The following is a 26,048-nucleotide window of genomic DNA, read 5'->3' as shown; positions in this document are numbered from 1 at the left end:
AACATTCAAAGCTTTGGGGATGATGAGAAAAAGGCAAAACCTCCCAGAATTGCAGAGAGAGTGGGGGGCTTAAGCTCCCTCCCCAGAAATAATAATAATAATAATAAATTTGAATTTATTAGCCGCTCCCTTTCCAGACAGGACTCGGGGCTGCAATGAAGAGGGTCTCCTCAGCTGGGGGATGTGGGGGCTCTGCAGGGGCCACAGCGACCCCCATCTTCCTCAGAGTCACAGAGGGTCCCCTCCAGAGTGAGGCTGGCTGCCTTTTCCTCCCAGACAACCCCAGATCCCCCTTGGAAGACCCAGCCCTGCATGGCTTCTCCCCGACAGGAGCTTCTCCTGGAAAGACACGGAACCCAAGCGAGGCTTGAGAAACCCCCAACATTCAACCCTGGGATCCATAAACCAGGTTGGTCTCATCCCAGGAATGCCCCACATCCCCTCCTCCTTCTTGGCCATCCTGGGCTTTCTCCGTGGGTCTGGGCTTTGCTTTCCCCTGGGTGCCCCATACATAGAAAGAGGTGGTCGTGCAACATGTGATATGGTCTCCCCCTTCCCAAGACTCCCAAGAAGATGGAACCTGGAGGGGGATTTTGCAGATCTGCTTCCCTTCCCCAACATTTATTTATTTATTTATTTATTTATTTATTTATTTATTTATTTATTTATTTATTTATTTATTTATTTATTTATTATTTATTTATTTATTTATTTATTTATTTATTTATTAATCCAATTTATAGGCCGCTCCCTCTCCACCAAGGGACTCGGGGCAGCGTACAATTCATTACACAACAAATAAATAACAAGGAGGAGATATACAAAAACATTGTACAATACATAATAAATAAACAATCAATTAGTTAAGAGCAACATAATGCAATTAAAAACAATTAAAATACCCAAAGTCAAACTTAATTTAAAATTTTAAAATTATCCAGGGGGATTAGAAAATATAGTTATAATTCAGGCCAGGCCGGCTAGTTGGAACAGGTGGGTCTTGAGTTTCGTGCGGAAGGAGCTGAGATCGGTAGCTGTCCTAATGTCGGGGGGGAGGTCATTCCAGAGGGCTGGGCCCATCACAGAGAAGGCCCTACCCCTCGGCGCCGCCCTCTGGCATTGCTTAGTGGACGGCACCTGGAGAAGTCCCTCTCTGTGAGAGCAAATTGGTCGCAGGGATGTATGGAACAGGATACGATCCCGCAAATAGCTAGGTCCTGTGCCATGGAGCGCTTTAAAGATAGTGATCAACACCTTGAAACGCACCCGAAAGACTACAGGGAGCCAGTGCAGCTCGTGCAGGAGAGGTGTCACATGGGAGTACCTCATACTCCCAATCACTGCCCGCGTGGCCGCGTTCTGGACCAACTGCAGTCCTCGGGTGCATCTCAAGGGAAGCCCCATGTAAAGAGCATTATAGTAATCCAGACGAGACGTCACCAGCGCATGAGTGACTGTGCGAAGGGCATCCCGGTCCAATAGGGGGCGCAATTGGTGCACCAGGTGAACCTGGTGGAACGCCCCCCTTGCCACGGCTGCCACATGGTCATCCATAGATAGCCGGGCATCTAGGAGGACGCCCAAGTTGCGCGCCCGTTCCACGGGGGCCAGTTGGTCGCCCCCAATGGCCAGCAATGGGGTCAGCTGGTTGAACCGAGAGGCCGGTAGCCACAGCCACTCCATCTTGGAGGGGTTGAGTTTAAGTCTGTTGTCTCCCATCCAGACCCGTACGGCTTCCAGACACTGGGACATCATGTCAACGGCCTCGTTGGGGTAGTTCAGGGTGGAAATGTATAGCTGAGTATCATCAGCGTACAGATGGTATCCCACCCCAAAACCACGGATGATCTCACCCAGCGGTTTCATATATGTGTTGAACAGGAGAGGCGAGAGGACCGACCCCTGTGGCACCTCACAAGTGAGTGGCCTCAGGGTCGACCGCTGCTCCCCTGCCAACACACATTGCGTCCGGTCGGAGAGGTAGGAGCAGAACCACCATAAAACGGTGCCCCTTACCCCCAGCCCCTCCAGCCGGCGCAATAGGATACCATGGTCGATGGTATCGAAAGCCGCTGAGAGGTCTAACAGAACCAGGATAGAGGAACAGCCCCTATCCTTGGCTCTCCAGAGATCATCGACCAACGCGACCAAGGCCCTCTCCATGCTGTGCCCGGGTCGGAAGCCGGACTGGCGCGGGTCTAGATAGTCAGTTTCCTCCAGGTGGCATGGGAACTGCGTGGCTACCACACTCTCTACAACCTTCGCTAAAAAGGGAAGGTTGGAGACCGGACGATAATTAGCTAGCTCAGTTGGGTCCAGCGAAGGCTTCTTGAGTAAGGGCCTCACAACCGCCTCTTTCAAGGCGGCTGGTAGGAACCCCTCACTCAACGAAGCATTCACACATTCCCAAGAGCCAGCCTCGTGTGACCTCCCAGGATGCCAGTACAAGCCAGGAGGGACATGGGTCCAATAAACATGTGGTGGCTCGCAGTCGCCCACACAACCTGTCCAAATCATCGGAGGCAACAGAGTCAAACTCCTCCCAAGATGGTCTCTCAAGACTGGCCTTGGACGTCTCCCCTGGATCACTGAAGGAGACCCATTCCCTCCGGATCTGAGCGATTTTATCCTGCAGATATTCCCCAAATTCCTCTGCCCTGCCCTGCAAAGGGGCTTCCCGCGGCCTCTGTGATAGAAGAGAGCGGGTCACCCGAAACAGGGCGGCAGGACGGTTGTCTGCGGATGCAATGAGAGCGGCACAATATCAACGTTTGGCCACCCTCAATGCCACAAGGTATGTCCTTAAGTAGGCTCTTACCTGTGTTCGGTCAGATTCGGAACGAGAGGATCTCCATCTGCTCTCTAGGCGTCTCTTATGGCATTTCATCACCCTCAGCTCCTCGGTAAACCAAGGGGCCAGGGTGGTTCTTTGCCATAGGAGAGGCCGCAGAGGCGCAACCCGGTCTAGGGCCCCGGCGGCTGCACTATTCCATGCGGCCACCAGGTCCTCCGTCCGGGAGTGGGTCAGGTCGACAGGAAGTGGCCCAAGCTCTGTCTGGAACCTTTCCGGTTCCATCAGGCGCCTGGGGCGGAACCATCTAGGACATTCTGGTTCCGCCTCCCCGCGGTGGGGGGTAGTACCAGGGAAGTCAAGCTGGAGAAGTGAGTGATCTGACCATGACAGGGGTGTGATGGCTAAGTCCCCTATTCCCAGATCACTCGCCCACTGGCCAGAGACAAAAACAAGATCCACTGTGTGACCTCCCTCGTGCGTGGGGCCCTGAATTAATTGAGTCAGGTCCATGGCTGTCATGGAAGCCATGAACTCCCGAACCACCTCGGATGCTTCTCCCATCGACGGCAAGTTGAAATCCCCCATAACTAACAGTCTGGGGGTCTCTACTGCCATCTCTGCGATCAGCTCGAGGAGTTCGGGCAGGGCCGCTGATGTATAGCAAGGAGCCAAGTATACAATCAGCAGGCCCAACTGTCTCCCTGGGCCCCACCTCACACTCAGAGACTCACACCCGGATGTCTGTGGCACAGTGAACTCTCTCGGTTCCAGACTCTCCCGTATGATCACCGCTACCCCACCACCCCTCCCCTGGGCCCGTGGCTGGTGGAATACACGGTAGCCTGGTGGGCACATTTCCACGAGGGGCAAGCCACCCTCATGGCCCAACCAGGTCTCCGTTATTCCTGCGAGGTCAGGCTCCCCCTCAGAGATCAAGTCTTTTATGAGGGGGGCCTTATTAACAACAGACCTCGCATTACACAGCATCAGCCTCAGGCCCAGGCTCTGTCGATCCTGGCCACCTAGTATGCGGGGGTTGGTACAAATGACCGTGCGTGTCCAACAACCACGGTCTCCCAACCGACTGCAGGTATTATGTCTGTCCTCGCACCTACCCCTCCCTACGACCGTTGGTATAACAAAGCCCTCTGTAGGAATGTTATTTCCCCCCCTCTCCCTCGCTCTGCTCACTCCCCTCCTGACCACACCTGTTCGCCTGGCACTAATCCCATTCCTGGTCGGTTTAACCCTCCCCTCCCCTTTGGAGCCCCCTAAAACTGTTAAAAAGCTTTTTATTAAAAATCCCCTGAGCTTCCGTTTCCTCCACCTCTCTGGGTTAACAAACCCGTCATTAAGGTGGGCCCTTGAAAGGGCAGAGGGCCATATCTGCGAGAGGGGGGACTCTCGCAGCCGCAGCAGATCTAACCTCAGATAAATATATTGTTACACACAGGGCCGCATGTGTTTTCGGGTGTTGTGGTTGTTTTTCTGTAGTTGTTTCTTCTGATTTTTATAAGCCGGATTCCCTACAAAAGGGGGGTAGTTGACCATCCCTGATGGAAAGGATGGGGTGTTGGATTGCCAGCTGGTTTGTAGATGGCGCTGAGATGTAATTCATGGTGGACGGTAGAAGTAAGCCCAAAGTCAGGATGGTCTGGTTAGTAGCTCGGAATAAGCAAGTGGAAGAGGCAAGGGGCAAGTTGTCAAAAAAGCAAAGCAAAACCAGACCCAAAGCCGTGTTCCGAGGTCCGTAGGACTGTCCCAGTCTCCTCCATAATCTTCCTAGGGTCCTCCGGCGCCGTTCTGCGCCTCGTGAGGCTGCCCAGCTTCTTCCTCCTAAGTGGGGCTCCCCACTCAGCCGGGCAGAGTCTGGCATCCCTGCAAGAGCTCCCTTGCCTGGCCTCTGCATGGGAAAGGGTGGCAGGGGAACATGGGATATGAGCTTCTGCATTCCTGGGATGGAAGTTGGATTTTGTAGATCAGCTTTTTCATCTGTAACACTAGAGTCCTGAGCTCCCCTTCACCCCCTCCCCTCCTCATGTGGGGTGAGGGGCAGCCTTGATTTCTCCATTTCTTTCACTTGGTTTTTTCCTAACCTCTGTTTGTGTGTGTGTATGTGTGTGTGTGTGTGTGTGTGTGTGTGATTTTTTTTAAGTCTGCAAACTTCTGGTAACTACTTTTTCACTAAAGTTTATTTTGTTCTTGGAGTCTGACCACACTATTTCATCAGCCCTTTTGTGTGGTGCCTTTGAGCATTAGCTTTCAAAATAAAGTAAATTTGGCTCCAACTCAGCAGGCAGCTATTTTAGGTCTATTTTCATGCTCTGGCCTCTGGGATTTTTCTCTTTAACCACAATGCCAACAAATGCCACATATCTTTTTGTCTTCAGCCACAAGTACCTTGTATTCCCTCTGGGGCCACTTTCAAGCATGGAGACCCCAAAACTCTCAATTCTAGATGATGGATCTAATTCCATCTCTGCCCCTGTTATTATGAATCACATGGGGATGATTTCCCTTTCATTTCTCTCCAGAGAATTTCCAAACAACCTTTGAGTCCAAGAACGAGTTGAATTATTCAGGGATCCCTCCTGAGAGGGAGAATTATGATAAAAGTTTCAGCTCTGCTCTTTGGCTGAATCCTCCAAGGGAGACTTTGAGCAGAGAAATATGGAGTTTTGGGACAGGCAGGGTCTGTGCTCTTGAATGTCCATCTCTCTCCTTTCCAGATGAAGCTGAGTGTTTCTCTGTGTTTGAATCAGGAAAGCAACTGGATCATATTCCACCTTGTGAGAGTCCTTTGAATTCTTCTAATTCTTCTTTAGAAACAAGAAGAGGATTGATTGATTCGCCCCATGAATGATGGACCTCCTGCTTCTGCTTCTGATGCTGCTTTTGTCCCATCCAGTCTCTGGGAAGCTGAGAATGAAATGCCCGCAGAGTTTGGAGAACCAGGATGGAAAACAACCACAGAGCTTTTACAGCCCAGGAGACCATCTCATTGGTATAGTCACTATTGGAAAGGAAAGATTGCATACAAAGTTGCTTTTCAACGTGGCTCCTTCTCTTCAGTTTGTTTTTCATGATCTGTAAGTCACTCAGGGTGATGGAGTTGCACTCCCTCCATTCTAACACTCTCCTTCTTTTCTGTTTTTATTTTTCATTTATTCCTATATTGGGGATTATGTCTAATTTCCTGAATGATTTTGATTTCCATGGCTTCTCTCTTTGTCTGATTTTGTGAAAGAGACTCAAAAAGGGGTCTGAAAAAAAGCTGAAAAGGCTGCAGATTATTTTCCTCTCTCAATTCAATCCTTAATTTATCACTTGGATAATGAATTTTATTTAAAGTAGTGGTTGAACCAGTTGTAGTTGCTGTACTTCAGCCCATTTCCATATTTGTGTAACTGATCATTGGTTTTGAATCAATGTTGGCTTAAGGCTCAGTAGGCTTCTGGGGGATTATATATTTTTTAAAAAGTATTTGTTGGTGCTGTTGATTATAATAACTTTTTTTAACAATAGGGATGTTTATGGTTTTGCATATGGCCTAATATTCATTTTCAACATTCAAATGGTCAACAAGAATTTCCAGCTCCTGCACAACCTCACACTGGGCTACAACATCCATGACAACTATTTCAGCACTTTCTGCACTTCAGATGCCTTGCTGGACATTCTCTCCACTGGAGAAGCCAATGTCCCCAACTACGGCTGTGGAAGGAAGGAGAACCTTCTGGCTCTTCTTGATGGAGCTAAAAGGGAGATCTCCATCCAGATGTCAACATTAGGAGGCACCTACAAAGTCCCACAGGTTCGTGTGTGTTTTTCTCCATCTTGTAAAAGGTGTGGTGAGGGGTGGTGAGCAATAGATGCAATCATGCCTTCTCCGTGGAATTCAAGAGCTGCTTTTCTCCATATTAGCAACTGTCAATATTTTACCCCATTATGTTCATGTTGAGATTAATCATAAAAGGCCTGAAATGCAAGCAATACATTCCCTGAAGAAGACATTCTACCAACTAACAGATAAAACAATATCCCAGATATCTCTATTGGCGTCTTCATTTTTACATATAAATAATGTCTACCCTATCCAGTCGGATTGAAGTTGGCAGTAGCAGCGTTTTAACTATCTAAAAAGTGGAATAAAAAGGACTCTAGAAATTATAGGCCAAAGAGAATAGCATATATTGTGGCTAAAATTTATGCCAAGTTCCTCTTAGTTAAACTTGAGAAAAATGCATTCCTTGCAGAAGAAACAGAAGGTTTTAGGTAGTGAACAGCTATATAGATTTTATAATAAATATTGCATGTCAATAATATTGCTAACAGATTTGTCTTGAAATATCTCATCTATATCAATGAAGTAAAACACGGTTTGCTGGCTTTCTAGATGTTAGTGCATTTGTCATAATTAACAGAGAAATATTATGTAGGAAATTGATTGCCCTCAAAATGGAGCTCAGCCTGTTGGCTCTGATCCAGGCTCTTTCTCCAGGTCCTTGTTTGAGAGGGAGGTTGGGGCTCAACGGAGCAATGAGAAGAAGGATTGAAACTTACTAAGGAGGAAGGGAAGGATGCATATTTGAACCCTTGTTATTCTCTCTTCATATTGACAACTTACTTCAACTAATGAAGGATCCAAACACAGATCATAAATAAATATTATTTCATTCTTTGGCAAAAATTACTAAATTAGTGGACCAGCGAAATGCAGTGCACATAGTTTCCAGTACTTGGATTTTAGGAAGGCTTTGACAAAGTAAACGACCATCTACTTCTTCGAAAGCTAAAAATATATGGGATAGACAGCATCACCCCCAGAAGGACTCAGCCTGGTGAGGCCAGGTGATTGTTGCACACACATGAGCACAAGAAACCCGGAAGAGCAACCGGCAAGGCCACGCGTGCCAGGTGACATGGCTCTGCGTTCCACTCAGCCTGAGCTATGAAGCTGAGGCAGAGGGCGCCATTTTCCCCTCCTGGGGCCTCTGTGCATCCCGTTTTTGGCTTCCCCAGCCCCCAGAAGTACTTTGCCAGCCAAAAGCTTTGGTCTTACTTTGCAGTTTCAGTCCGTGGGGCTTGCAAAGGTAAGGCATGCACTCAGCCGGTGGGTGGGGACTGGCAAGTGGGCGGGGTGATTTGGGCGGGGCAGCCTCATGGTCCCACATGGACTGGATTAATGGCTTCAGTGGCCTGTATCCGGCCTGTGGGACGTAGTTTGAGGACCCCTGGTATAGGGTCTCCTTCTTGAGCAGGGGGTTGGACTAGAAGACCTCAAAGATCCTTTCCAACCCTTTTATTTTGTTATAAGTTCCGTTATGGGTACATATGTTTAGCATGCTAAATACCTATTGGAACATGCTGATTTACACTGTGATATTATCACACTTACACATTGGATTATATACCCTGTGAGGAAGACTTGGGTTCTTTTCTCATAATAATTATCTGATAATTAATAAATCAAGTTCAAGAGTTATGGTCTTTGGGAAATGACATCCTAGCCATAGATGGTCAGCCAATAGAGCAAATAAGACCTTTCCTTACCTGGGGTTGTTTTCTCTGAGACTGAATCTTGGCTCCCTCATCATCAAAAGAGCTCAGTTAGATCAAAGACATGAGTGAAAGTGTTGCTTAAAAGAAAACCTCATAGCTCTCCAGCTTCCTCAGCCCCAATTATTAAAGTATGTGAGGCCAAGGTTTTCCCCATGTTCTTACATCAATCTGATGTTTGGGGCTTCAGAGAGAAACCACCAGCAGAACCAATCCAATCACAGCCTCCGAGGAGTATCTTGGGGTGGACAAAAGGACTCCAGCTGCTGCCCATCAGAGCTGATTTGGGAATTTAAACAATTTCTATTTTGTCTAAAATCAGAAATCTGATTTTAATCTATGGAAACTAACAGACTCTGAAAATTGTGGCTGTTAGAACAGACAAAACTTCAATTAAAGACCAATCTTGGATTCTACTACTGACAAATTGTATGAGGACCTGAGGTCTCCCTGTTTCTTGTACAACTGGAGAAGCTAAAAAGATTCCTCCACAAAGAATCTGGGCCTTAGAAACATTAAAATATGCAGCAATCCTCAAAAATTATAGTAGGCCCTTTATTGGAATAGAATACTTCAGTTGGCATTTGCACATGTTAATCTAATTGCAATAAATTGTAGGGGTGAGATACATTAATATGACTTACATTGTTTATAGTTTTTTAATTTATTTATTATTTTCCACTTTTATAATACAATCTTGCTAATATTCTATCTTTAATATTTTAAACAATGTCTAATTAACAAATTATTCTAATGCCTTCATGAGAACAAGATTGGATTTATTAAAATATAATAGTTTGGACTTGATTTGACCCCAAATATAACACAGCATTCTTCATTGTGTAAGGTTTTTGAATGCAGCTCAGAATCTGATAAGTCCAGTGAAACTCTGAAGACGAAGCTATGGATTATCAGGTTTTATTTCTGCAGAAAGCAAAAGACTGGATGACCTTTTTGTCTCCCACCTTAACAGAGCAGGCAGAGAGAGAAAAACAGGCATGTACCAAAAACGTTTCCAAACATCTTACAGCTTGCACAGAACGTCATTGCTATAGAAACATCATTTGATATCACGCAAATTTCATAATTTTTGTCAGCGCTCTGAAAACCATAGACTGTACAAGGGAAAAGAAATCAATTTTCTGGCATATAACTCAGATCTTTGTTAGGGAATGCTGAACGCACATTTTAGGTTACAAGCAAGGCTACTTGGCAGAATTCACATTTTACTTTTCACAAGAAGTTACTTTGCTAGGCTAAGCTTGGCAATTCGCCTAGAGGTTTTATCCATGTTGTTGGCACATTAGGTTACAATGGAGCTTCTCTCAACAGCAATTTAACAAAAGCTGAATTAGATTACACTCTGTGTATGCTCTAATGCAGTGATGGCAAACCTTTTAGAGACCGAATGCCCAAACCGCAACCCAAAACCCACTTATTTATCTCGAAGTGCCAACAAGGCAATTTAACATGAATAATGAGGTTTTAGTTTAGAAAAACAACTCATACATGATTAATATCTTTTCTCTGAAAAGCCCCCCACAATAACAGCACTTTCAATGATACAAACACCTTTTTATTGAAAGGTAAACGTTTGCATTTGGCATGTTTTTGATTAATGTGACTTTTGCTGTTGAATGCAAGCTGATAATTTTTCTAACCTTGACTCATACTTTGTAAGTTTGAGGGCAATACATGCAGCACTCAGGTCATCTGTTAGTCCAGGGGTGTCAAACTCAATTTCAATGAGGGCCCCATTGTGGTTGATTTCAGAGGCCATGGTGGGAACGGCCAGCTCCCACTGCTGCTATGCTCACTCTCCCTGGTTGCCCATGGTGAGTGCAGGAGGACAAAGTATGTGGGACAGAGGGAGGCCCACTCCTTTTCCTTACGAGACCTAGCTTTGTAATCAAAGCATCCTCAATGATAGAATAGGAGACCACCAGGAGAGGTCAGGAGGATGGGACAAGGGGATGGTAAAAGGCAACAGGGCTGTTGGTTATCAAGTGCTAAGCGAGGATTTACCTCACACCCTCACCCTCTCTCATTATAATCTCCTTCCTTCCTTTCTTTTTCCTTCCCTCTTCATTTTTCCTTCCCCTCTTTCCTTCTTTTTGCTTCCTTGCTCTCTTCTCCTCTTTCCTTCTTTTTCTTTGTCTTTTATGTCCCTTCTTGGATGCTCCAATGCAAAAGGGGAAACATTCCTTGTCTTGTGACAAGGAATTTTTGCTAGTAGTTTGTGGCCACTGAAAAGACTGAGAACAAACCAGGCTCAATTTATTCCATGTTTGCATTTCATGGGGACAGACTACAAGACAGCAAAACTGTCAAAATGATGGTTCTGGTAGTTGGTGAGAGCTCCTCTGTTTTTTATGTACAACAGCTTTAGCATTTAAGAGCAGAGCTAAGTTAGTTGGTTTCTATGAATACATAGTGATCCTTGAAAGATCTCTTCTGTAGGGCCCCTGCCATGGTCTAATTCAGACTGGAAATATAGCAAAGGAAACTATTTCCCCAATTGCTTTGTCCTTTTAACCCACTGGAAACAGCTGTTTGCAACCCGCAAGGAGGGGATACTTTCCTAAGAGCTCAGAATTCAAGGATACCAATGTGCCCATGACCACCACCAGATGCATTCGTAACTGGCTGACCAACCGCACTCAACGTGTAGTCCTCAATGGAACTGATCTACATGGAGGGAGGTATGCAGTGGAGTACCCCAAAGGCTCTGTTTTAGGCCCAGTACTCTTCAACCTCTTCATCAATGATTTGGATGAGGGAATAAATGGGGAACTCATCAAATTTGCAGATGACACCAAGCTGACAGGAATAGCCAACACTCCAGAAGATAGGCTAAGGATACAGAAGGATCTTGACAAACCTGAACATTGGGCACTATCTAATAAAATGAAATTCAATGGTGAAAAGAGTAAGGTTCTACATTTTGGCAACAAAAATGAAATGCACAGGTACAGTATAGGTGGTACCTTGCTCAACAGTAGTAACTGTGAAAGGGATCTTGCAGTCCTAGTGGACAACCATTTAAATATGAGCCAGCAGTGTGCAGCAGGTGCCAAAAAAGCGAACGCAGTTCTAGGCTGTATCAACAGAGGGATAGAATCAAGATCACGTGAAGTGTTAATACCACTTTATAATGCCTTGGTAAGGCCACACTTGGAATACTGCATTCAGTTTTGGTCGCCAGGATGTAGAAAAGATGTGGAGACTCTAGAAAGAGTCCAGAGAAGAGCAACAAAGATGATTAGGGGACTGGAGACTAAAACATATGAAGAACGGTTGCAGGAACTGAGCATGTGTAGTTTAATAGAAAGAAGGACTAGGGGAGACATGATAACAGTGTTCCAATATCTCAGGGGTTGCCGCAAAGAAGAGGGAGTCAAACTATTCTCCAAGGCACCTGAGGGTAGAACAAGAAGCAATGGGTGGAAACTAATCAAGGAGAGAAGCAACTTACAACTGAGGAGAAACTTCCTGACAGTTAGAACAATTAATCAGTGGGACAGCTTGCCTCCAGAATTTGTGAATGCCCCAACACTGGAAGTCTTTAAGAAGATGTTGGATAGCCATTTGTCTGAAACGGTATAGGGTCTCCAACCTGGGCAGGGGGTTGGACTAGAAGACCTCCAAGGTCCCTTCCAACTCTGCTATTGTATTGTATCTCAGGGTGGGGAAGGCCATGGGGGTCCTAGTGATAGAAGAGACCCTCAAGGCCTCCCCAACCCACTAAGATACCTCCTGCTTCTCCCTCTCTTCCTGCAACAAGGACTCACTTACTTTCCAAACCTCTGTCTCCTCTCTTGTTTCTCGGCTTCTTTGCCTTTGAAGAAGGGAGAGGAGAGTTGGCTGGGAAATGCTTTTTGTGCTGAGAATGGACACTCCTGGGTGCTATAATATTGTGCAGATTCAGGAACCCATCTTCTTTTGCAGAGTCAGGGATCCAGAAACTGGGGGTGGGTGGGGAAAGTGGATACCTGCAGGTCTCCTGCTCCTCCCCTCCCCCCAACTACTTTCCACTTAGCTACTTAGTGAGGCTTCTTTGTCTCAAGGAGCAGCAAATGGGGCCAGACAGAGACAGGCAATCCAAGTGTGTTTGGCAGAGAAAGCATACTTCAGCCAAGGCACCCAAACTGCTGCCAATGGTGTGGGCGACAGCTGAGCATGCAAATGGGGCCAGACAGAGACAGGTAGGGTAAGAGAGAAATCTAAGTGTGTCTGTGTGTGTGTGTGTGTGTGTGTCAGGGAAAGCGTGCTTCAGCCAGGGCACCCAAACTGGTATGGCTGACACCTGAGCAGGGAGGCAGGGTGTGTGTGTGTGTGTACTTTCATCCCCATTCAAGCAGGGCCTCTTATTTCCTCCCCAGCACACTTTTTTTTTTCAAAAATTTTTTATTGGTTTTTTAAAACATTTATAAGGAAAAGGGTAGGTGGAATGGTGTACAAATTTTGGCAGTTGCAAGTGTGGCAGACGCCCCCTCCCTCCAAACTCATAAGATACATCTAAGTATAAAACATTAATACATGATCATATAAAATCAGCATATTAAATCTAAAAAAATTTTTTTTCAATCAGTTTATATATTATGATATATAGTCTAGATATAATTTCATTATTACTTTCGGTCTGTTTATAACAATGTGGTTTTCTTATTCATTTTTGTGATCTGAGCTTTCTTGGTGTTGCCCCTTCTCCCCCCGCTGGCAGAGCTCCGGCCCCTCCCGTGTCCTGTGTGACCGTTGTAGAGTCTTCTGTTTTTTCTAGGTTCGCCTTATTTTTTTCCATAAAGGCCTGTGCCTCTATGGGTGTATTGATTCTGATTCTTGTCTCCTCCCAGAATATCAGCATACCTTCAGGCATCAACCATCTAAGCCACACCCCCTTCTGGTATAATTTATTCGCCAATTGTGAATAATTTTTCCTTTTCTCCCTAATTTTTTTGGGGATCTGCTTCAAGATGGTTATCTCCCTGTCGTGATATGTCAATGCTTGCCCCCTTTGTACACCCAGAATTTCGTCTCTTGTGCTTTTCCTAAGGAATTTAATATGGACCTCCCTGGGTACATTGTGTGTTCTGGCATATGCTGAATTCACTCTATAGACCAGATCTATCTCCCATTCCATCTGTTGTTTATCTTTGTGTATGTATTCAGCTAAAATATTAGTCATAATGTCCCTTATATTTTCCCCATCTGCTTCTATAACATTTTGAAATCTAAGATAAAAGGACATTCTCTCAAACTCTGTTTTCATTTGTTGGATATCAAGTTCTTTGTTTCCCTTCTGCAGAGCCTCTACCCCCCCCCTCGCCTCCGCCACCCCACCCTCCACAAGGTCCAGTCTCTGTGAGTTCTTATAAATTTGGACTTGATTCTCTTTAATTTCTTCCTTCATTTCCTTTAATTGTTTCTTAATTTCTTCCTGGCCTTGTATGAGTTGCTGGAGCATTTGTTGCAAATCCATCTCTGTACTCTTAGGTTGCATCAGTTCTGTAATCTTTGACTGTGTGGCAGGACTGGATGTTGCAGATGTCGGTGCAGAAGTAGCAAAGCCAGGTTTTCCAGGGGGTGGTCTTTTTGGAGACATAGTTTATAAAACAGAGAGATCAGTCAGTGTAGAGACTGGACAGCTGGAGAAGTAGAGCAGACAGATGAGTCCAGGAGGCAGAAAATCCAAGCAGGTGGGAGTTTCTTTAGTCAGTCTAGCAATAGAAAAAGATTTTCTCTCCAGAGGGTTCAGCAATACACAAGAGATTCTTCTGGGTGACACGGAGACAAAGACCGGAAGCCTGAATTTTAAAGGTGGAGTCAGGTTTCACAGTTCATGAAGACAACGGAAGTGTGCCATCTTGCCCTGCCAGCTTTGGGCTCAGAGGCATAGCAAAATATTAAAAGTTCACAAAGTTCTCAGGTCATCCATAAATTCTGGAGCTAAATCCAATGAAAATCACTTTTACAGGGGTGAGGCATCATTAGTTGGCTCTCCCCCCTCCTCCTTCCCCTGGGGGCGAAAGCAAAATTTTCTCAAGCCGCTTGTCCAAGGGGGGGGGGAAATCCCCCTCCCTCCAGCCGCACCTCCAAAAAGAATCCGAAATTTTAACTTTTAAAATTGCTGAAAGGTCCATCAATTCAAGAGAAAGGGAATGAAGAGAGGAAGCACCTCACCATACCGCCGCTGCTTCCTTCAATTTTGCATTGTCCGATCGGCATGGAGCGAGACGCAGGGGCGCCCTCCGAGACTGCTCCCCGGTGCCTGGAGCAAAGTGGAGAAGCCCCCACCAGCCGCCGCCGATGCCAGGGTCCTCCGCGAGCCACTCCCTCGGCAGGATGCCTCTCCGGGGCGTCCTGTGCCCCCCCAGAGACAGGGAAGCCCACTGGAGAGTAGGAGCGGGCAAAGAACTTGCCCGTCGCCGTAGCCGCCGGAACCGGAAGTATCCTCCCCAGCACACTTGGGGCATGCAGGCTGCTACCACCTAAGCACCATGATTGCCCCCTCCCCAGCCAGCCAGCCAGCCCCACCTGACCTGCTCCCTGCAGGCTCCTGCAAAGCCTCGCCATTCTCCTCCTCCTCTTCTTCTTCGTGTGGTCGTCCTCCTCCGCCCAAGTGGCAGTGGGCTCCACAGAACAGGTTTTCATTTCTGCCCTGGGGCAGAAAACTCTGGTGGGCTGGAAGTGAGTGTGAATGGCCTGGCTCTCCAGGGCTTCCTGGGTCAGTTGGAGGCTTCCTTCAGGCTTCAAACAGTTGCAGGGCTTGTTTGGGGTTTTTTGCTTCCAGGTTGGTGCAGGAGGCTTTCCAGGGCCAAAATGGAAAAAAAAAAAAACCTGTGCTTTCTGCACCCCATTTTGGCCCTGGAAAGCCTCCTGTACCAACCTGGAAGCAAAAAATAAAAAACAAAACCCCTGCAACTGTTTGAAGCCTGAAGGAAGCCTCCAACTGAGCGAGAAAGCACTGGAGGCCCAGACCATTCACTTCCAGCCCAGCGGAGTTTCTTGCACAATGCGAGCACACACACACACACACGCACGCACACACACACACACAGTGCATACTCATGCATCCCTGCCCTGGCCCTTGGCAATTTTGAAACCCACCACTGTTAACAACCCACAAGGAGGGGATTCTTTCCTAAGAGCTCACAATTCGGGAATAACGGGTGGAAAAGCTGCGCTTTCCACGCTCCATTTTGGCCCTGAAAAGCCTCCTGCACCAACCTGGAAGCATACCCTCCCCCCAAACCCTGCAACTGTTTGAAGGCTGAAGGAAGCCTCCAACTGAGCCAGAAAGCACTGGAGAGCCAGGCCATTCACACTCACTCCCAGCCTGCTGGAGTTTCCTGCGCAATGTGAGTGCCCCCCCCCCCACTGCATACTCGCGCGTCCCCCGCCCTGGCCCTCCACAAAGGCCCCAAAACCAGCTGTCCGGCAGGAGGTGCCCCTGCATGTGGATTCTAGTGGAGCTGGGCTGCGGCGGCTGGCGTGCCAGGAGAGGACGCTCTGCATGCCACAGGTTCCCTATCATGGCTCTAATCCTTTCAATTCCTTTTCCAGATCCATTTTGGATCAGCTTCAGAGGCTCTGAGTGATAAAAGTCGATTCCCCTTTTCCCACCACATTCTCCCCAAAGAAGGATTCCAGTACCCAGCAATTGTCCAGCTGCTCCTCCATTTCAGATGGACCCTGATTGGCCTCTTTGCTTCAGACACAGAAAAGGGAGAGAATTTCATGAGGACTTTTACTCCTGTGCTTGTCAGGAATGGAATTTGTGTGCGACCTCTTAACCTTCTGCCAGTTTAATAACAGAGCCTCTCTTATAGAATGGTCTCTAAAGTAACCATGTTTTTTAGTTCCTTTATACCATAAGTATGCATGCCATCCCAACAGCAAGTCATGACCTTCTAGATTCAAAAGCCTATCATTTCTTAGCATTATCCATTCCTTGATCCACATCAGACTAGCTGCCTGATAGTATAACTCCCAATCAGGTAAACCCCACCCTCCCCTTGATTTGGAATCTTGTAACAATTTACATTTTATTCTTGCTTTTTTCCCTTGCCATATAAATTTCAACACTATTTTATTTAATTCTTCAAAATATCCTTTCCCCAACTTAATTGGAATAGTCTGGAACAGGTATAACAGTCTAGGTAAGATATTCATTTTAATTGTTGCGATTCTACCAATCATTGATAATTGAAGATTCTTCCATTTCGCCAAGTCTGTTACAATTTGTTGCTTCAATTTAATATAATTATCTTCTTTGAGAGTGCTGCACTTGGCTGTTAGGTGAATCCCCAAATATTTAACTTTATTTGTGATTTGCATTTCCAAATTTTCCGCCAATTCTTCTTTTTGTTTTCGGGATATATTTTTTGTTAAAATCTTTGTTTTGTCTTTGTTTATTTTTAAACCTGCAACTTTTCCATACGCCTCGATTTCTCCTATCAGTTTAGGTGCAGATTGAAATGGCTCCTCAAGAATGAAGACTAAGTCGTCAGCAAATGCTTGCAACTTGTATTCTTCCTTTTTAATGGTCATTCCCTTTATTTCTTCCTCTTCTCTAATCTTTCTATTTAGTACTTCTAATGTTAAAACAAAAAGCAGTGGTGACAGTGGACAGCCTTGTCTCGTACCTCTTTTAATTTCAATTGGATCCGTCAGCTCTCCATTTATCATTATCTTGGCTGTTTGCTTGTGATATATCGTTTGTATGGCTTGAATAAAATTCTTACCAAAATTCATTTGTTCCATTTGTTGAGTCATAAATGTCCAATTCACGTTATCAAAGGCTTTCTGCGCATCCAAGAAAATCAAAGCCATTTGTTTCTCAGAGTGGACCTGATAATATTCTAAGGTATTTAGAATTGTCCTTATGTTATCTCTAATTTGCCTCTTTGGTAAAAAACCATTTTGGTCCGAGTGGATAAACCCATTTAGGTATTTTTTCAGTCTCTCTGCCAGTATTGAGGCAAATAGTTTATAGTCTGAGTTCAACAAGGAGATAGGTCTATAGTTCTTAATTTGCGTATGGTCTGCCTCCTCTTTGGGTATTAATGTAATATATGCCTCCAACCATGAATTAGGTATTTTACTTTCAATCATTACTTCATTCATGACTTCTAGTAATGGAACGGCCAAGGATTTTTCTAATGTTCTATAGAATTCCACAGGGAGGCCATCCGGTCCCGGGGCCTTCCCATTATTTTGTCTTTTAAGGGCCTCAGTTAATTCCATCATTGTTATTTTATCTTCAAATATAGTTCTAGTATCATTTGGTATTTGGGGGAGTTTGGCGTTTTGTAAATATTGTTTCACTTCTTTCTCTTCTATGTTCTCTTGTTCATACAACTTGGCATAGTAATCTTGAATAATTTTCCTTTTTTCCATATTTCCATGATGCAATTGTCCTTGTTCATCTCTTAGTTGTAGTATTTTCTTGGTCTCTCTTTCTTTTCTCAGTTTATAAGCCAGCCATCTGCCTGGTTTATTTGCATTTTCAAAATAGTTCTGTTTGGCGCCTCTGATTTTTTGGGCCAGGTCCTCCTTTTCCAATAGGTCAAGTTTGTGTTTTATTGTGTCCATCTTTATTTTAATCTCTTTCTTTTGTGGAGATTTCTGTAGTTCTTTTTCCAATGTGCTGTAATCTTTTTCTAGATCCTTAGACACTTGTCTTTTCTTTAAGTTTCTCTTTCTTATATAGTCTATTATCAAACCTCTAGAAAAGGCCTTCATTGTATCCCAAAGATTCTGTAAAGACGTATCTTCTTTTTTGTTTTCTTTAAAGAAGAAAGTCAATTCTTTTTCCATTTTCTTTACAAATTCTTTCTCTTTCAATATCCTGTTATCTAGTGTCCATCTCGATCTTCTTCTTTGTTGTCTCCAACCTATTGCCATTGGATTGTGGTCTGCCCAGATGTTTGGTTCAATCTCCACATCTAGTGCGCTGCTGGATATGCCCGTTGAAGCCCAAATCATATCAATTCTAGAGAACGATGAGTGTCTATTTGAGTAAAAGGTATATTGTTTTTTAATGGGGTTCCTTTCTCTCCACACATCTTTTAGATTTATTTCATCCATCATCCTGAAGAAGGACTTTGGGAGTGTTTTTCTATTTTGTTTTGTTGTTTTGTGGGTCTTATAGTCCAGTTTCTGGTCTACAATACCATTGAAGTCTCCCATCATGCAAATGTCAGCATAGTCTAGATCAGAAATTTTCTTGTGGATTTTTTTATAAAAGTCATCTTGTTTTTCATTAGGGGCATAAATTCCAATTAGCAGTATTTTCCTAGCATTGTCCATTATTTCCACCATTAAAATTCTTCCATCTTCGTCTGTGTAGATTTGTTTCGCAGGGATTTTATCTTTAATGTAGAAGGTCACACCTCTTTGTTTACAGTCCGCTAACGAAGTAAAGTTTTTTCCCAGTTTTGGTTGTACTAATAAATGACTATTACTTTGTTGAATATGTACTTCTTGTAAGCAAATTATATCTAATTTTAATTTTCCTAATTTGTGGAATATTTTCGTTCGTTTACATGGCGAATTAAGTCCATTTATATTAATTGAGAGTAATTTTATTCCTTCCATCCTTATGTTTTATATATAGGATTTATAGCTCTAGTTGATCTTGGTTCCCGTTGTGCTCTACTCTCTACACCCCCAACAGCACCTTCTTCAATGTCAATTCCACCTACAGCACCCTCTGTCCTCTCAATTTCGGTTATGGGTAGATCCAGCAGTTGCACCGGTGGCTCTTCATTTCCAGGCTTCTCTGGCTTTCCTCTCAAATGTTCTGTGTAGAAAGCTTCTGCCTTCTCAATTGTATCAATTCTATATCTCTGTCCTTTCCATACAAACATGAGGCCTTCCGGAATCAAGCATCTATAGTTAACTCCTATTTTAAGTAAGGCTGTAGTCAAGAATTGATATTTTCTTCTTTTCTCTCTCACCCGTCTTGGTATTTGCTTAAGAATTGCAATCTCCTTGCCTTTGTATTGCAGTTTTTTATCTCTTGTGTTTTGCAGGATTTGTAGTTTTAGTGCTTTTTTCGTAAATCTTACATGGACCTCCCTTGGGAGGGAGTTCCTCGTTGCATATCTTGTGTTAACTCGAAATGTCTCATCTATCCCGTCCATTATCTTCTCCTCAGGTATCCCTAATATTTCTATGAGAATTTCGGATATTATTTGTGGCAGATTTTCACCCTTTTCTTCTACTATATTTTGAAACCTCAAAAAATATTCAGAGCGCTCCATCTCCAGTCCAATTATTACACTGCTTTCTGTTTCCACTTCATTCAATCTGGAATCAAACTCTTTGTCCCTCTTCTCTCTCTGCTTCTCTCTTTCAGCAATTTTTTGCATAACATCTTCTTGTTTTTTGACCCACTGTTGTATATCTTTTATATTTCTCTCTGCTTCGTCTGTTTTTTTTTCTATGTTCTCCATCTTCGTTTCCACATTGTCCAACTTCTTTACAAGTGTATCAAATTTTTCATCAGAGCTTGTTTGAAGTTTCTGTATTGCTTGCATAATTGAATCTAGTGATATGGTCTTCTCTTTTTCCTGTTGGATCATAGATTGTATTGATCTTTGTCCTCCTGCCGGTGAGGAGGCAGGGGTTGTTGTTGTAGAACCCACTGGTGTTGGCTTTCTACTCATCTTGCTATTTTACTCTCTCTTCTTCTTCGTTTTGTGGTTCAGTCCAATTGCAGTTAACACTAGAAAAAAAAAGAAGGTAGAAGGGGGAAAAGAGGGGAAAAGAGGAAGAGGGGGGGAAATAGGGGAAGAGAGTGTATGGTAGTTAGATAAAAGTAATAGGGGGAGAAAGCAAGGTTTGATATAGGATATAAGAGAGAGGCAGAAGAGGGAGAGGGGCACAAAGAGAAAGTGAGTGGAAAGGGAAAGAAAAAGACAATCTGTATAAGAAAAATAAGGGTGGGTAAATGGAGCGGGAGGAGAGAAAGAAAAAAAAAATGTATCTCTGTTATTTCAAGAAGAAAAAAAAAAGGGGGAAATGAGAAAAATGGAAAAAGAAAAAATTGCAGACCAAGGAAGAAAAAAAAAGAAGGAAAAAATTGTTCAGCGCTTCCAGGCTCCAGGACTTCAAAAAAAAAAAAAAAAAGAAACAAACAAACAACACACGCACCAACTAGAAAAGGGAAAAAGTCATCACATCCCCAGGAGAATAGTATAAACACTTGATGTAATTTCCAAAGTCACTCCAGTTTTCTCTTATCAGTCTTCCAAGATAAGTTTCCAGACCTTACAGCTCCACAAGGAACAGCCTGCAAAAACCATCTGTGTTCCTTGCTTCTTATCAGGTCCTGACCTTGAATAAATGTCTTTTTCTCAAAATAATCCCAGCTGTAGGAATTGGCAACAATGTTTCAAAGTCCGCTAGATGGCAGTGTTAAAGTAACAGTGTTAAAATGTATCCAGTCCCTAGCCCCTCGAAGCGCTGCCTAAAAGAGAAAGTTAAGCTCAGCACAAAGAGGAAAAAAAAAAATCTTTCAGGCATTAAAAGGTATATAAGAAAAAAGGCTCTGATAAAGTCGCTTTAAAAAAAAAGAAAAAATAAGGAAGGGGGGGTTAAAAATAAAGAGAGCTTCAACCGCAATTGTAACAACAGTAATGAAAGTCCCGTCTGGTTTCCAGTAAATAAAAAGGGAAGAACAAAAAGCCCAAATGGTTTCAATTAGCTCTATTCAAACCCGCCGCTAAGTCTTCGGTTATTTTCTATTTCCTTTAATCTTCCAAATTAAGAGTGTCCTCTGTATAATTTAAGCAAAAAAGAAAAGCTTTCTTCAAGTACTCTCACCAAACCACGGCATGCTTTCTCTCTCTCCTGCTCTTGCTTCACGGAGCCGTCAGCCGCTTTGGCAGCCCGGGGGCTGGCTCCTGACCGCAGGCAAAAAGGGGTTTCACCAGGGTTTCCAGAGACTTTGCGAGTGTCTCTGGGTCCCCCGGAATTTCCCCTTACCTCCCACTGTCTCTTCGGGACAGCTTGGGTCCAATGGACCGTCCAAACGATCAGGATTCAACGGGTCATCTGGAGTAACCAGAAAACCCGTGGTTTGATAATAGACTATATAAGAAAGAGAAACTTAAAGAAAAGACAAGTGTCTAAGGATCTAGAAAAAGATTACAGCACATTGGAAAAAGAACTACAGAAATCTCCACAAAAGAAAGAGATTAAAATAAAGATGGACACAATAAAACACAAACTTGACCTATTGGAAAAGGAGGACCTGGCCCAAAAAATCAGAGGCGCCAAACAGAACTATTTTGAAAATGCAAATAAACCAGGCAGATGGCTGGCTTATAAACTGAGAAAAGAAAGAGAGACCAAGAAAATACTACAACTAAGAGATGAACAAGGACAATTGCATCATGGAAATAGGGAAAAAAGGAAAATTATTCAAGATTACTATGCCAAGCTGTATGAACAAGAGAACATAGAAGAGAAAGAAGTGAAACAATATTTACAAAACGCCAAACTCCCCCAAATACCAAATGATACTAGAACTATATTTGAAGATAAAATAACAATGATGGAATTAACTGAGGCCCTTAAAAGACAAAATAATGGGAAGGCCCCGGGACCGGATGGCCTTCCTGTGGAATTCTATAGAACATTAGAAAAATCCTTGGCCGTTCCATTACTAGAAGTCATGAATGAAGTAATGATTGAAAGTAAAATACCTAATTCATGGTTGGAGGCATATATTACATTAATACCCAAAGAGGAGGCAGACCATACACAAATTAAGAACTATAGACCTATCTCCTTGTTGAACTCAGACTATAAACTATTTGCCTCAATACTGGCAGAGAGACTGAAAAAATACTTAAATGGGTTTATCCACCCGGACCAAAATGGTTTTTTACCAAAGAGGCAAATTAGAGACAACATAAGGACAATTCTAAATACCTTAGAATATTATCAGGTCCACTCTGAGAAGCAAATGGCTTTGATTTTCTTGGATGCGCAGAAAGCCTTTGATAACGTGAATTGGACATTTATGACTCAACAAATGGAACAAATGAATTTTGGTAAGAATTTTATTCAAGCCATACAAACGATATATCACAAGCAAACAGCCAAGATAATGATAAATGGAGAGCTGACGGATCCAATTGAAATTAAAAGAGGTACGAGACAAGGCTGCCCACTGTCACCACTGCTTTTTGTTTTAACATTAGAAGTACTAAATAGAAAGATTAGAGAAGAGGAAGAAATAAAGGGAATGACCATTAAAAAGGAAGAATACAAGTTGCAAGCATTTGCTGACGACTTAGTCTTCATCCTTGAGGAGCCATTTCAATCTGCACCTAAACTGATAGGAGAAATCGAGGCGTATGGAAAAGTTGCAGGTTTAAAAATAAACAAAGACAAAACAAAGATTTTAACAAAAAATATACCCCGAAAACAAAAAGAAGAATTGGCGGAAAATTTGGAAATGCAAATCACAAATAAAGTTAAATATTTGGGGATCCACCTAACAGCCAAGTGCAGCACTCTCAAAGAAGATAATTATATTAAATTGAAGCAACAAATTGTAACAGACTTGGCGAAATGGAAGAATCTTCAATTATCAATGATTGGTAGAATCGCAACAATTAAAATGAATATCTTACCTAGACTGTTATACCTGTTTCAGACTATTCCAATTAAGTTGGGGAAAGGATATTTTGAAGAATTAAATAAAATAGTGTTGAAATTTATATGGCAAGGGAAAAAAGCAAGAATAAAATGTAAATTGTTACAAGATTCCAAATCAAGGGGAGGGTGGGGTTTACCTGATTGGGAGTTATACTATCAGGCAGCTAGTCTGATGTGGATCAAGGAATGGATAATGCTAAGAAATGATAGGCTTTTGAATCTAGAAGGTCATGACTTGCTGTTGGGATGGCATGCATACTTATGGTATAAAGGAACTAAAAAACATGGTTACTTTAGAGACCATTCTATAAGAGAGGCTCTGTTATTAAACTGGCAGAAGGTTAAGAGGTCGCACTACTTGAAAATTCCAGTCTGGATATCAACTATTGAAGCCTTTTCATATCCAATAATATTTAAAAGGGAAGAAGCAGTTAGATATGCTGAATTATTGAATGCAGAGGGTGAACTTAAATCTATACAAGAATTGAAACAAGAAGGTATTGAACTCAATTGGTACTCATATGTGCAAATACATTCTAGATACAATGAAGATCGAAAAAATGAGGGTTTTTATGATAAACTGACTGAATTAGATAAAATTTTAACAGGTAACGATGAAAAATTAATTAAAAAATTTTATGATTATTTATTAGAGGTGAAACTATATGAAGAACAAGTGAAAGGAACTATGTTAGCCTGGGGAAAAAACTTTGGACATGGGATTAATTTAGAAAAATGGCAAAAATTGTGGACTCAAAATTATAAAATGACAATGTCAACCGCATATAAAGAAAATTTGTATAAGATGTTTTATAGGTGGCATTTATCCCCATCGAGAATAGCAAGAATGTCGAAGAATAAGTCTGAAAAATGCTGGAAATGTCAACATACACCGGGCACATATTACCACATGTGGTGGACTTGTCCTGAAGCTAAGAGATACTGGACTAAAATACACATGTGGCTGGAGAAAATGATACATAAACATATAGACTTGAAACCAGAACTTTTCTTATTGGGAATAATACCAGAAACATACAATAAAGACTTGAAATATTTGATCATAAATGTCTTAACAGCTGCTAGAATTGTATTTGCTAAATACTGGAAAAATGAGAAAGTACCAACAGAGGAGGAAATTGTTCGGAAGATAATGAACTGTGCAGAAATGAGTAAACTTACATTTGAAATTAGAGAATTAGAGGATGAGCAATTTTATAAAGTATGGGACTTGTTTTATCAATGGTTGGATAAAAAAACTTGGAAGTGAATCTTTTCTTTTTCTTTACCCTATCTTATATGTAATAATAATAGAAAGTTATACTTAATGTTTTGAAAAAATCTCTCTCTTTTTTCTCTCTTTTTTTTTTCTCTTTCTATACATATTAAGCCCTTATTATGAAATAGACCATTTACTTATACGAGATAAGAATAATAATGTATTTAATATATAAGAGTGAGATGATTTAAATTGTTAGGTATGATTATGGCTGGTGACTATTTTATAATATAAAATGGAATAATGATGATGTAATGAACAATGGATGTGAATATAGATTAAAATATTTAATGACTACATGGATTGATAAATAATAATGGGAAATTAAATTTGGAGTTGAGGATGATTGGAAACTTTAAGATTAATGGAAAATAGAAATGTCTTATATGAAGTAATGAGTTTCTTTTTTTCTTTGACTTAATCTCCACTTTTATCTTTGAGAGAATGGTGATACAATTTTATAAAGACCTATTGCTACCTAGTACATAATTGTAGAGATAAAGAAATAAGGGTTGTCATAAAAGAAAGAATACTATGGTAACTTGAACATGCAATGCTCAATGAAATATTTAACTATATTTAATGGATAATTAGTGAACGCATTCTTAATTGTAAAAACCATCGCACAAAAACTTGTAACCAAACGACATGCTTGATGAAAATGTGTTTTTTTTTACTTCCCTGCTCTTGTACCTTATGTGTTGTCTTGTCTTTTTAAAGAAAAATAAATAAACATTTATAAAAAAAAAAAAAAAAGGAATGGAATTTGTGTGGTTATATCACAACTGTTCTCAACAACTGGACACACAGCAGCCCTCAGGGATTCCCTCTCTAAGTGGAGACAAGTCAATGTCTTTGTTCACTTCATAGAACTTGATTCCCTTTGGGACAGAATTCTTCCTTTCCATTTAACACTTATTCGTCTGCCAGGACCCATTGACGGGAAAGTCTGGATCCTCACAAATTTTGCAGTATTTCAAATAGACAAGCGCAGACTTCTCAAATACATCCATAGTATTTGGAAGTTTGGTTATCTGCCAAAAGGAAGGCCAAAAGATTCTGCCTTTAAACCTGATTTCTTTGTGGAAGAAAAGTTTCAAGATCATTATTTTCATTGTTCTCTTTCAAAGAATGTCTTTTCTTTCAAAGGCCGCAGAAGATGCACCCAGAAAGCCCCACTGGAGACCCAGAGGAAAAGGTACAGAAGAGGGTTCCAAAATTCCTACCACCATTACAGTCTCATAAAGACTCTGGCCCAGGCCCTGAATGCTGCATATTCCTCCAGATCGAGGAGGGGAATGAAGGAGGATGAAAAGATGTTGGGGTCTCCAAGGCTGCAGCCGTGGCAGGTATGGGGGTCCTGATATCGATCCATTAATCTTAGATCCTTTGGAGGAGGAATCCAGAGAAGGAGGGGAACCATCTCAACAGATCTGGCCAATTTAATTATTCAGGGAATTAATGGTTCCAAAGAGTAGATATCATGGCATTTTTATATTTAGCACTGCTAATTGGAAAATGCTGTATTTTTAAAAAAATAAAATCCCGTATTTGTGGGTTTGTGATTAGCCTGGTGGAATTCCACCTTCCTTCCGTCCCCATTGCAGGTGGGTCTGTGTGCAGCTGGACAGGCAGCTAAGCCCCCCTATTCTCCTCCAATAAAAGGGAGCCTGGCGTGGATCTGGATGCTTTATTGGGAGAAGAGGGCAGGTGAAACTGAGGAGATGCAAAGAGTGGAAA

The sequence above is a fragment of the Natrix helvetica genome, assembly GCF_964273705.1.
Source record: "Natrix helvetica genome assembly, chromosome: 5".
Lineage (NCBI taxonomy): Eukaryota > Metazoa > Chordata > Lepidosauria > Squamata > Natricidae > Natrix > Natrix helvetica.
Note: the sequence above shows the minus strand (reverse complement) of the source record.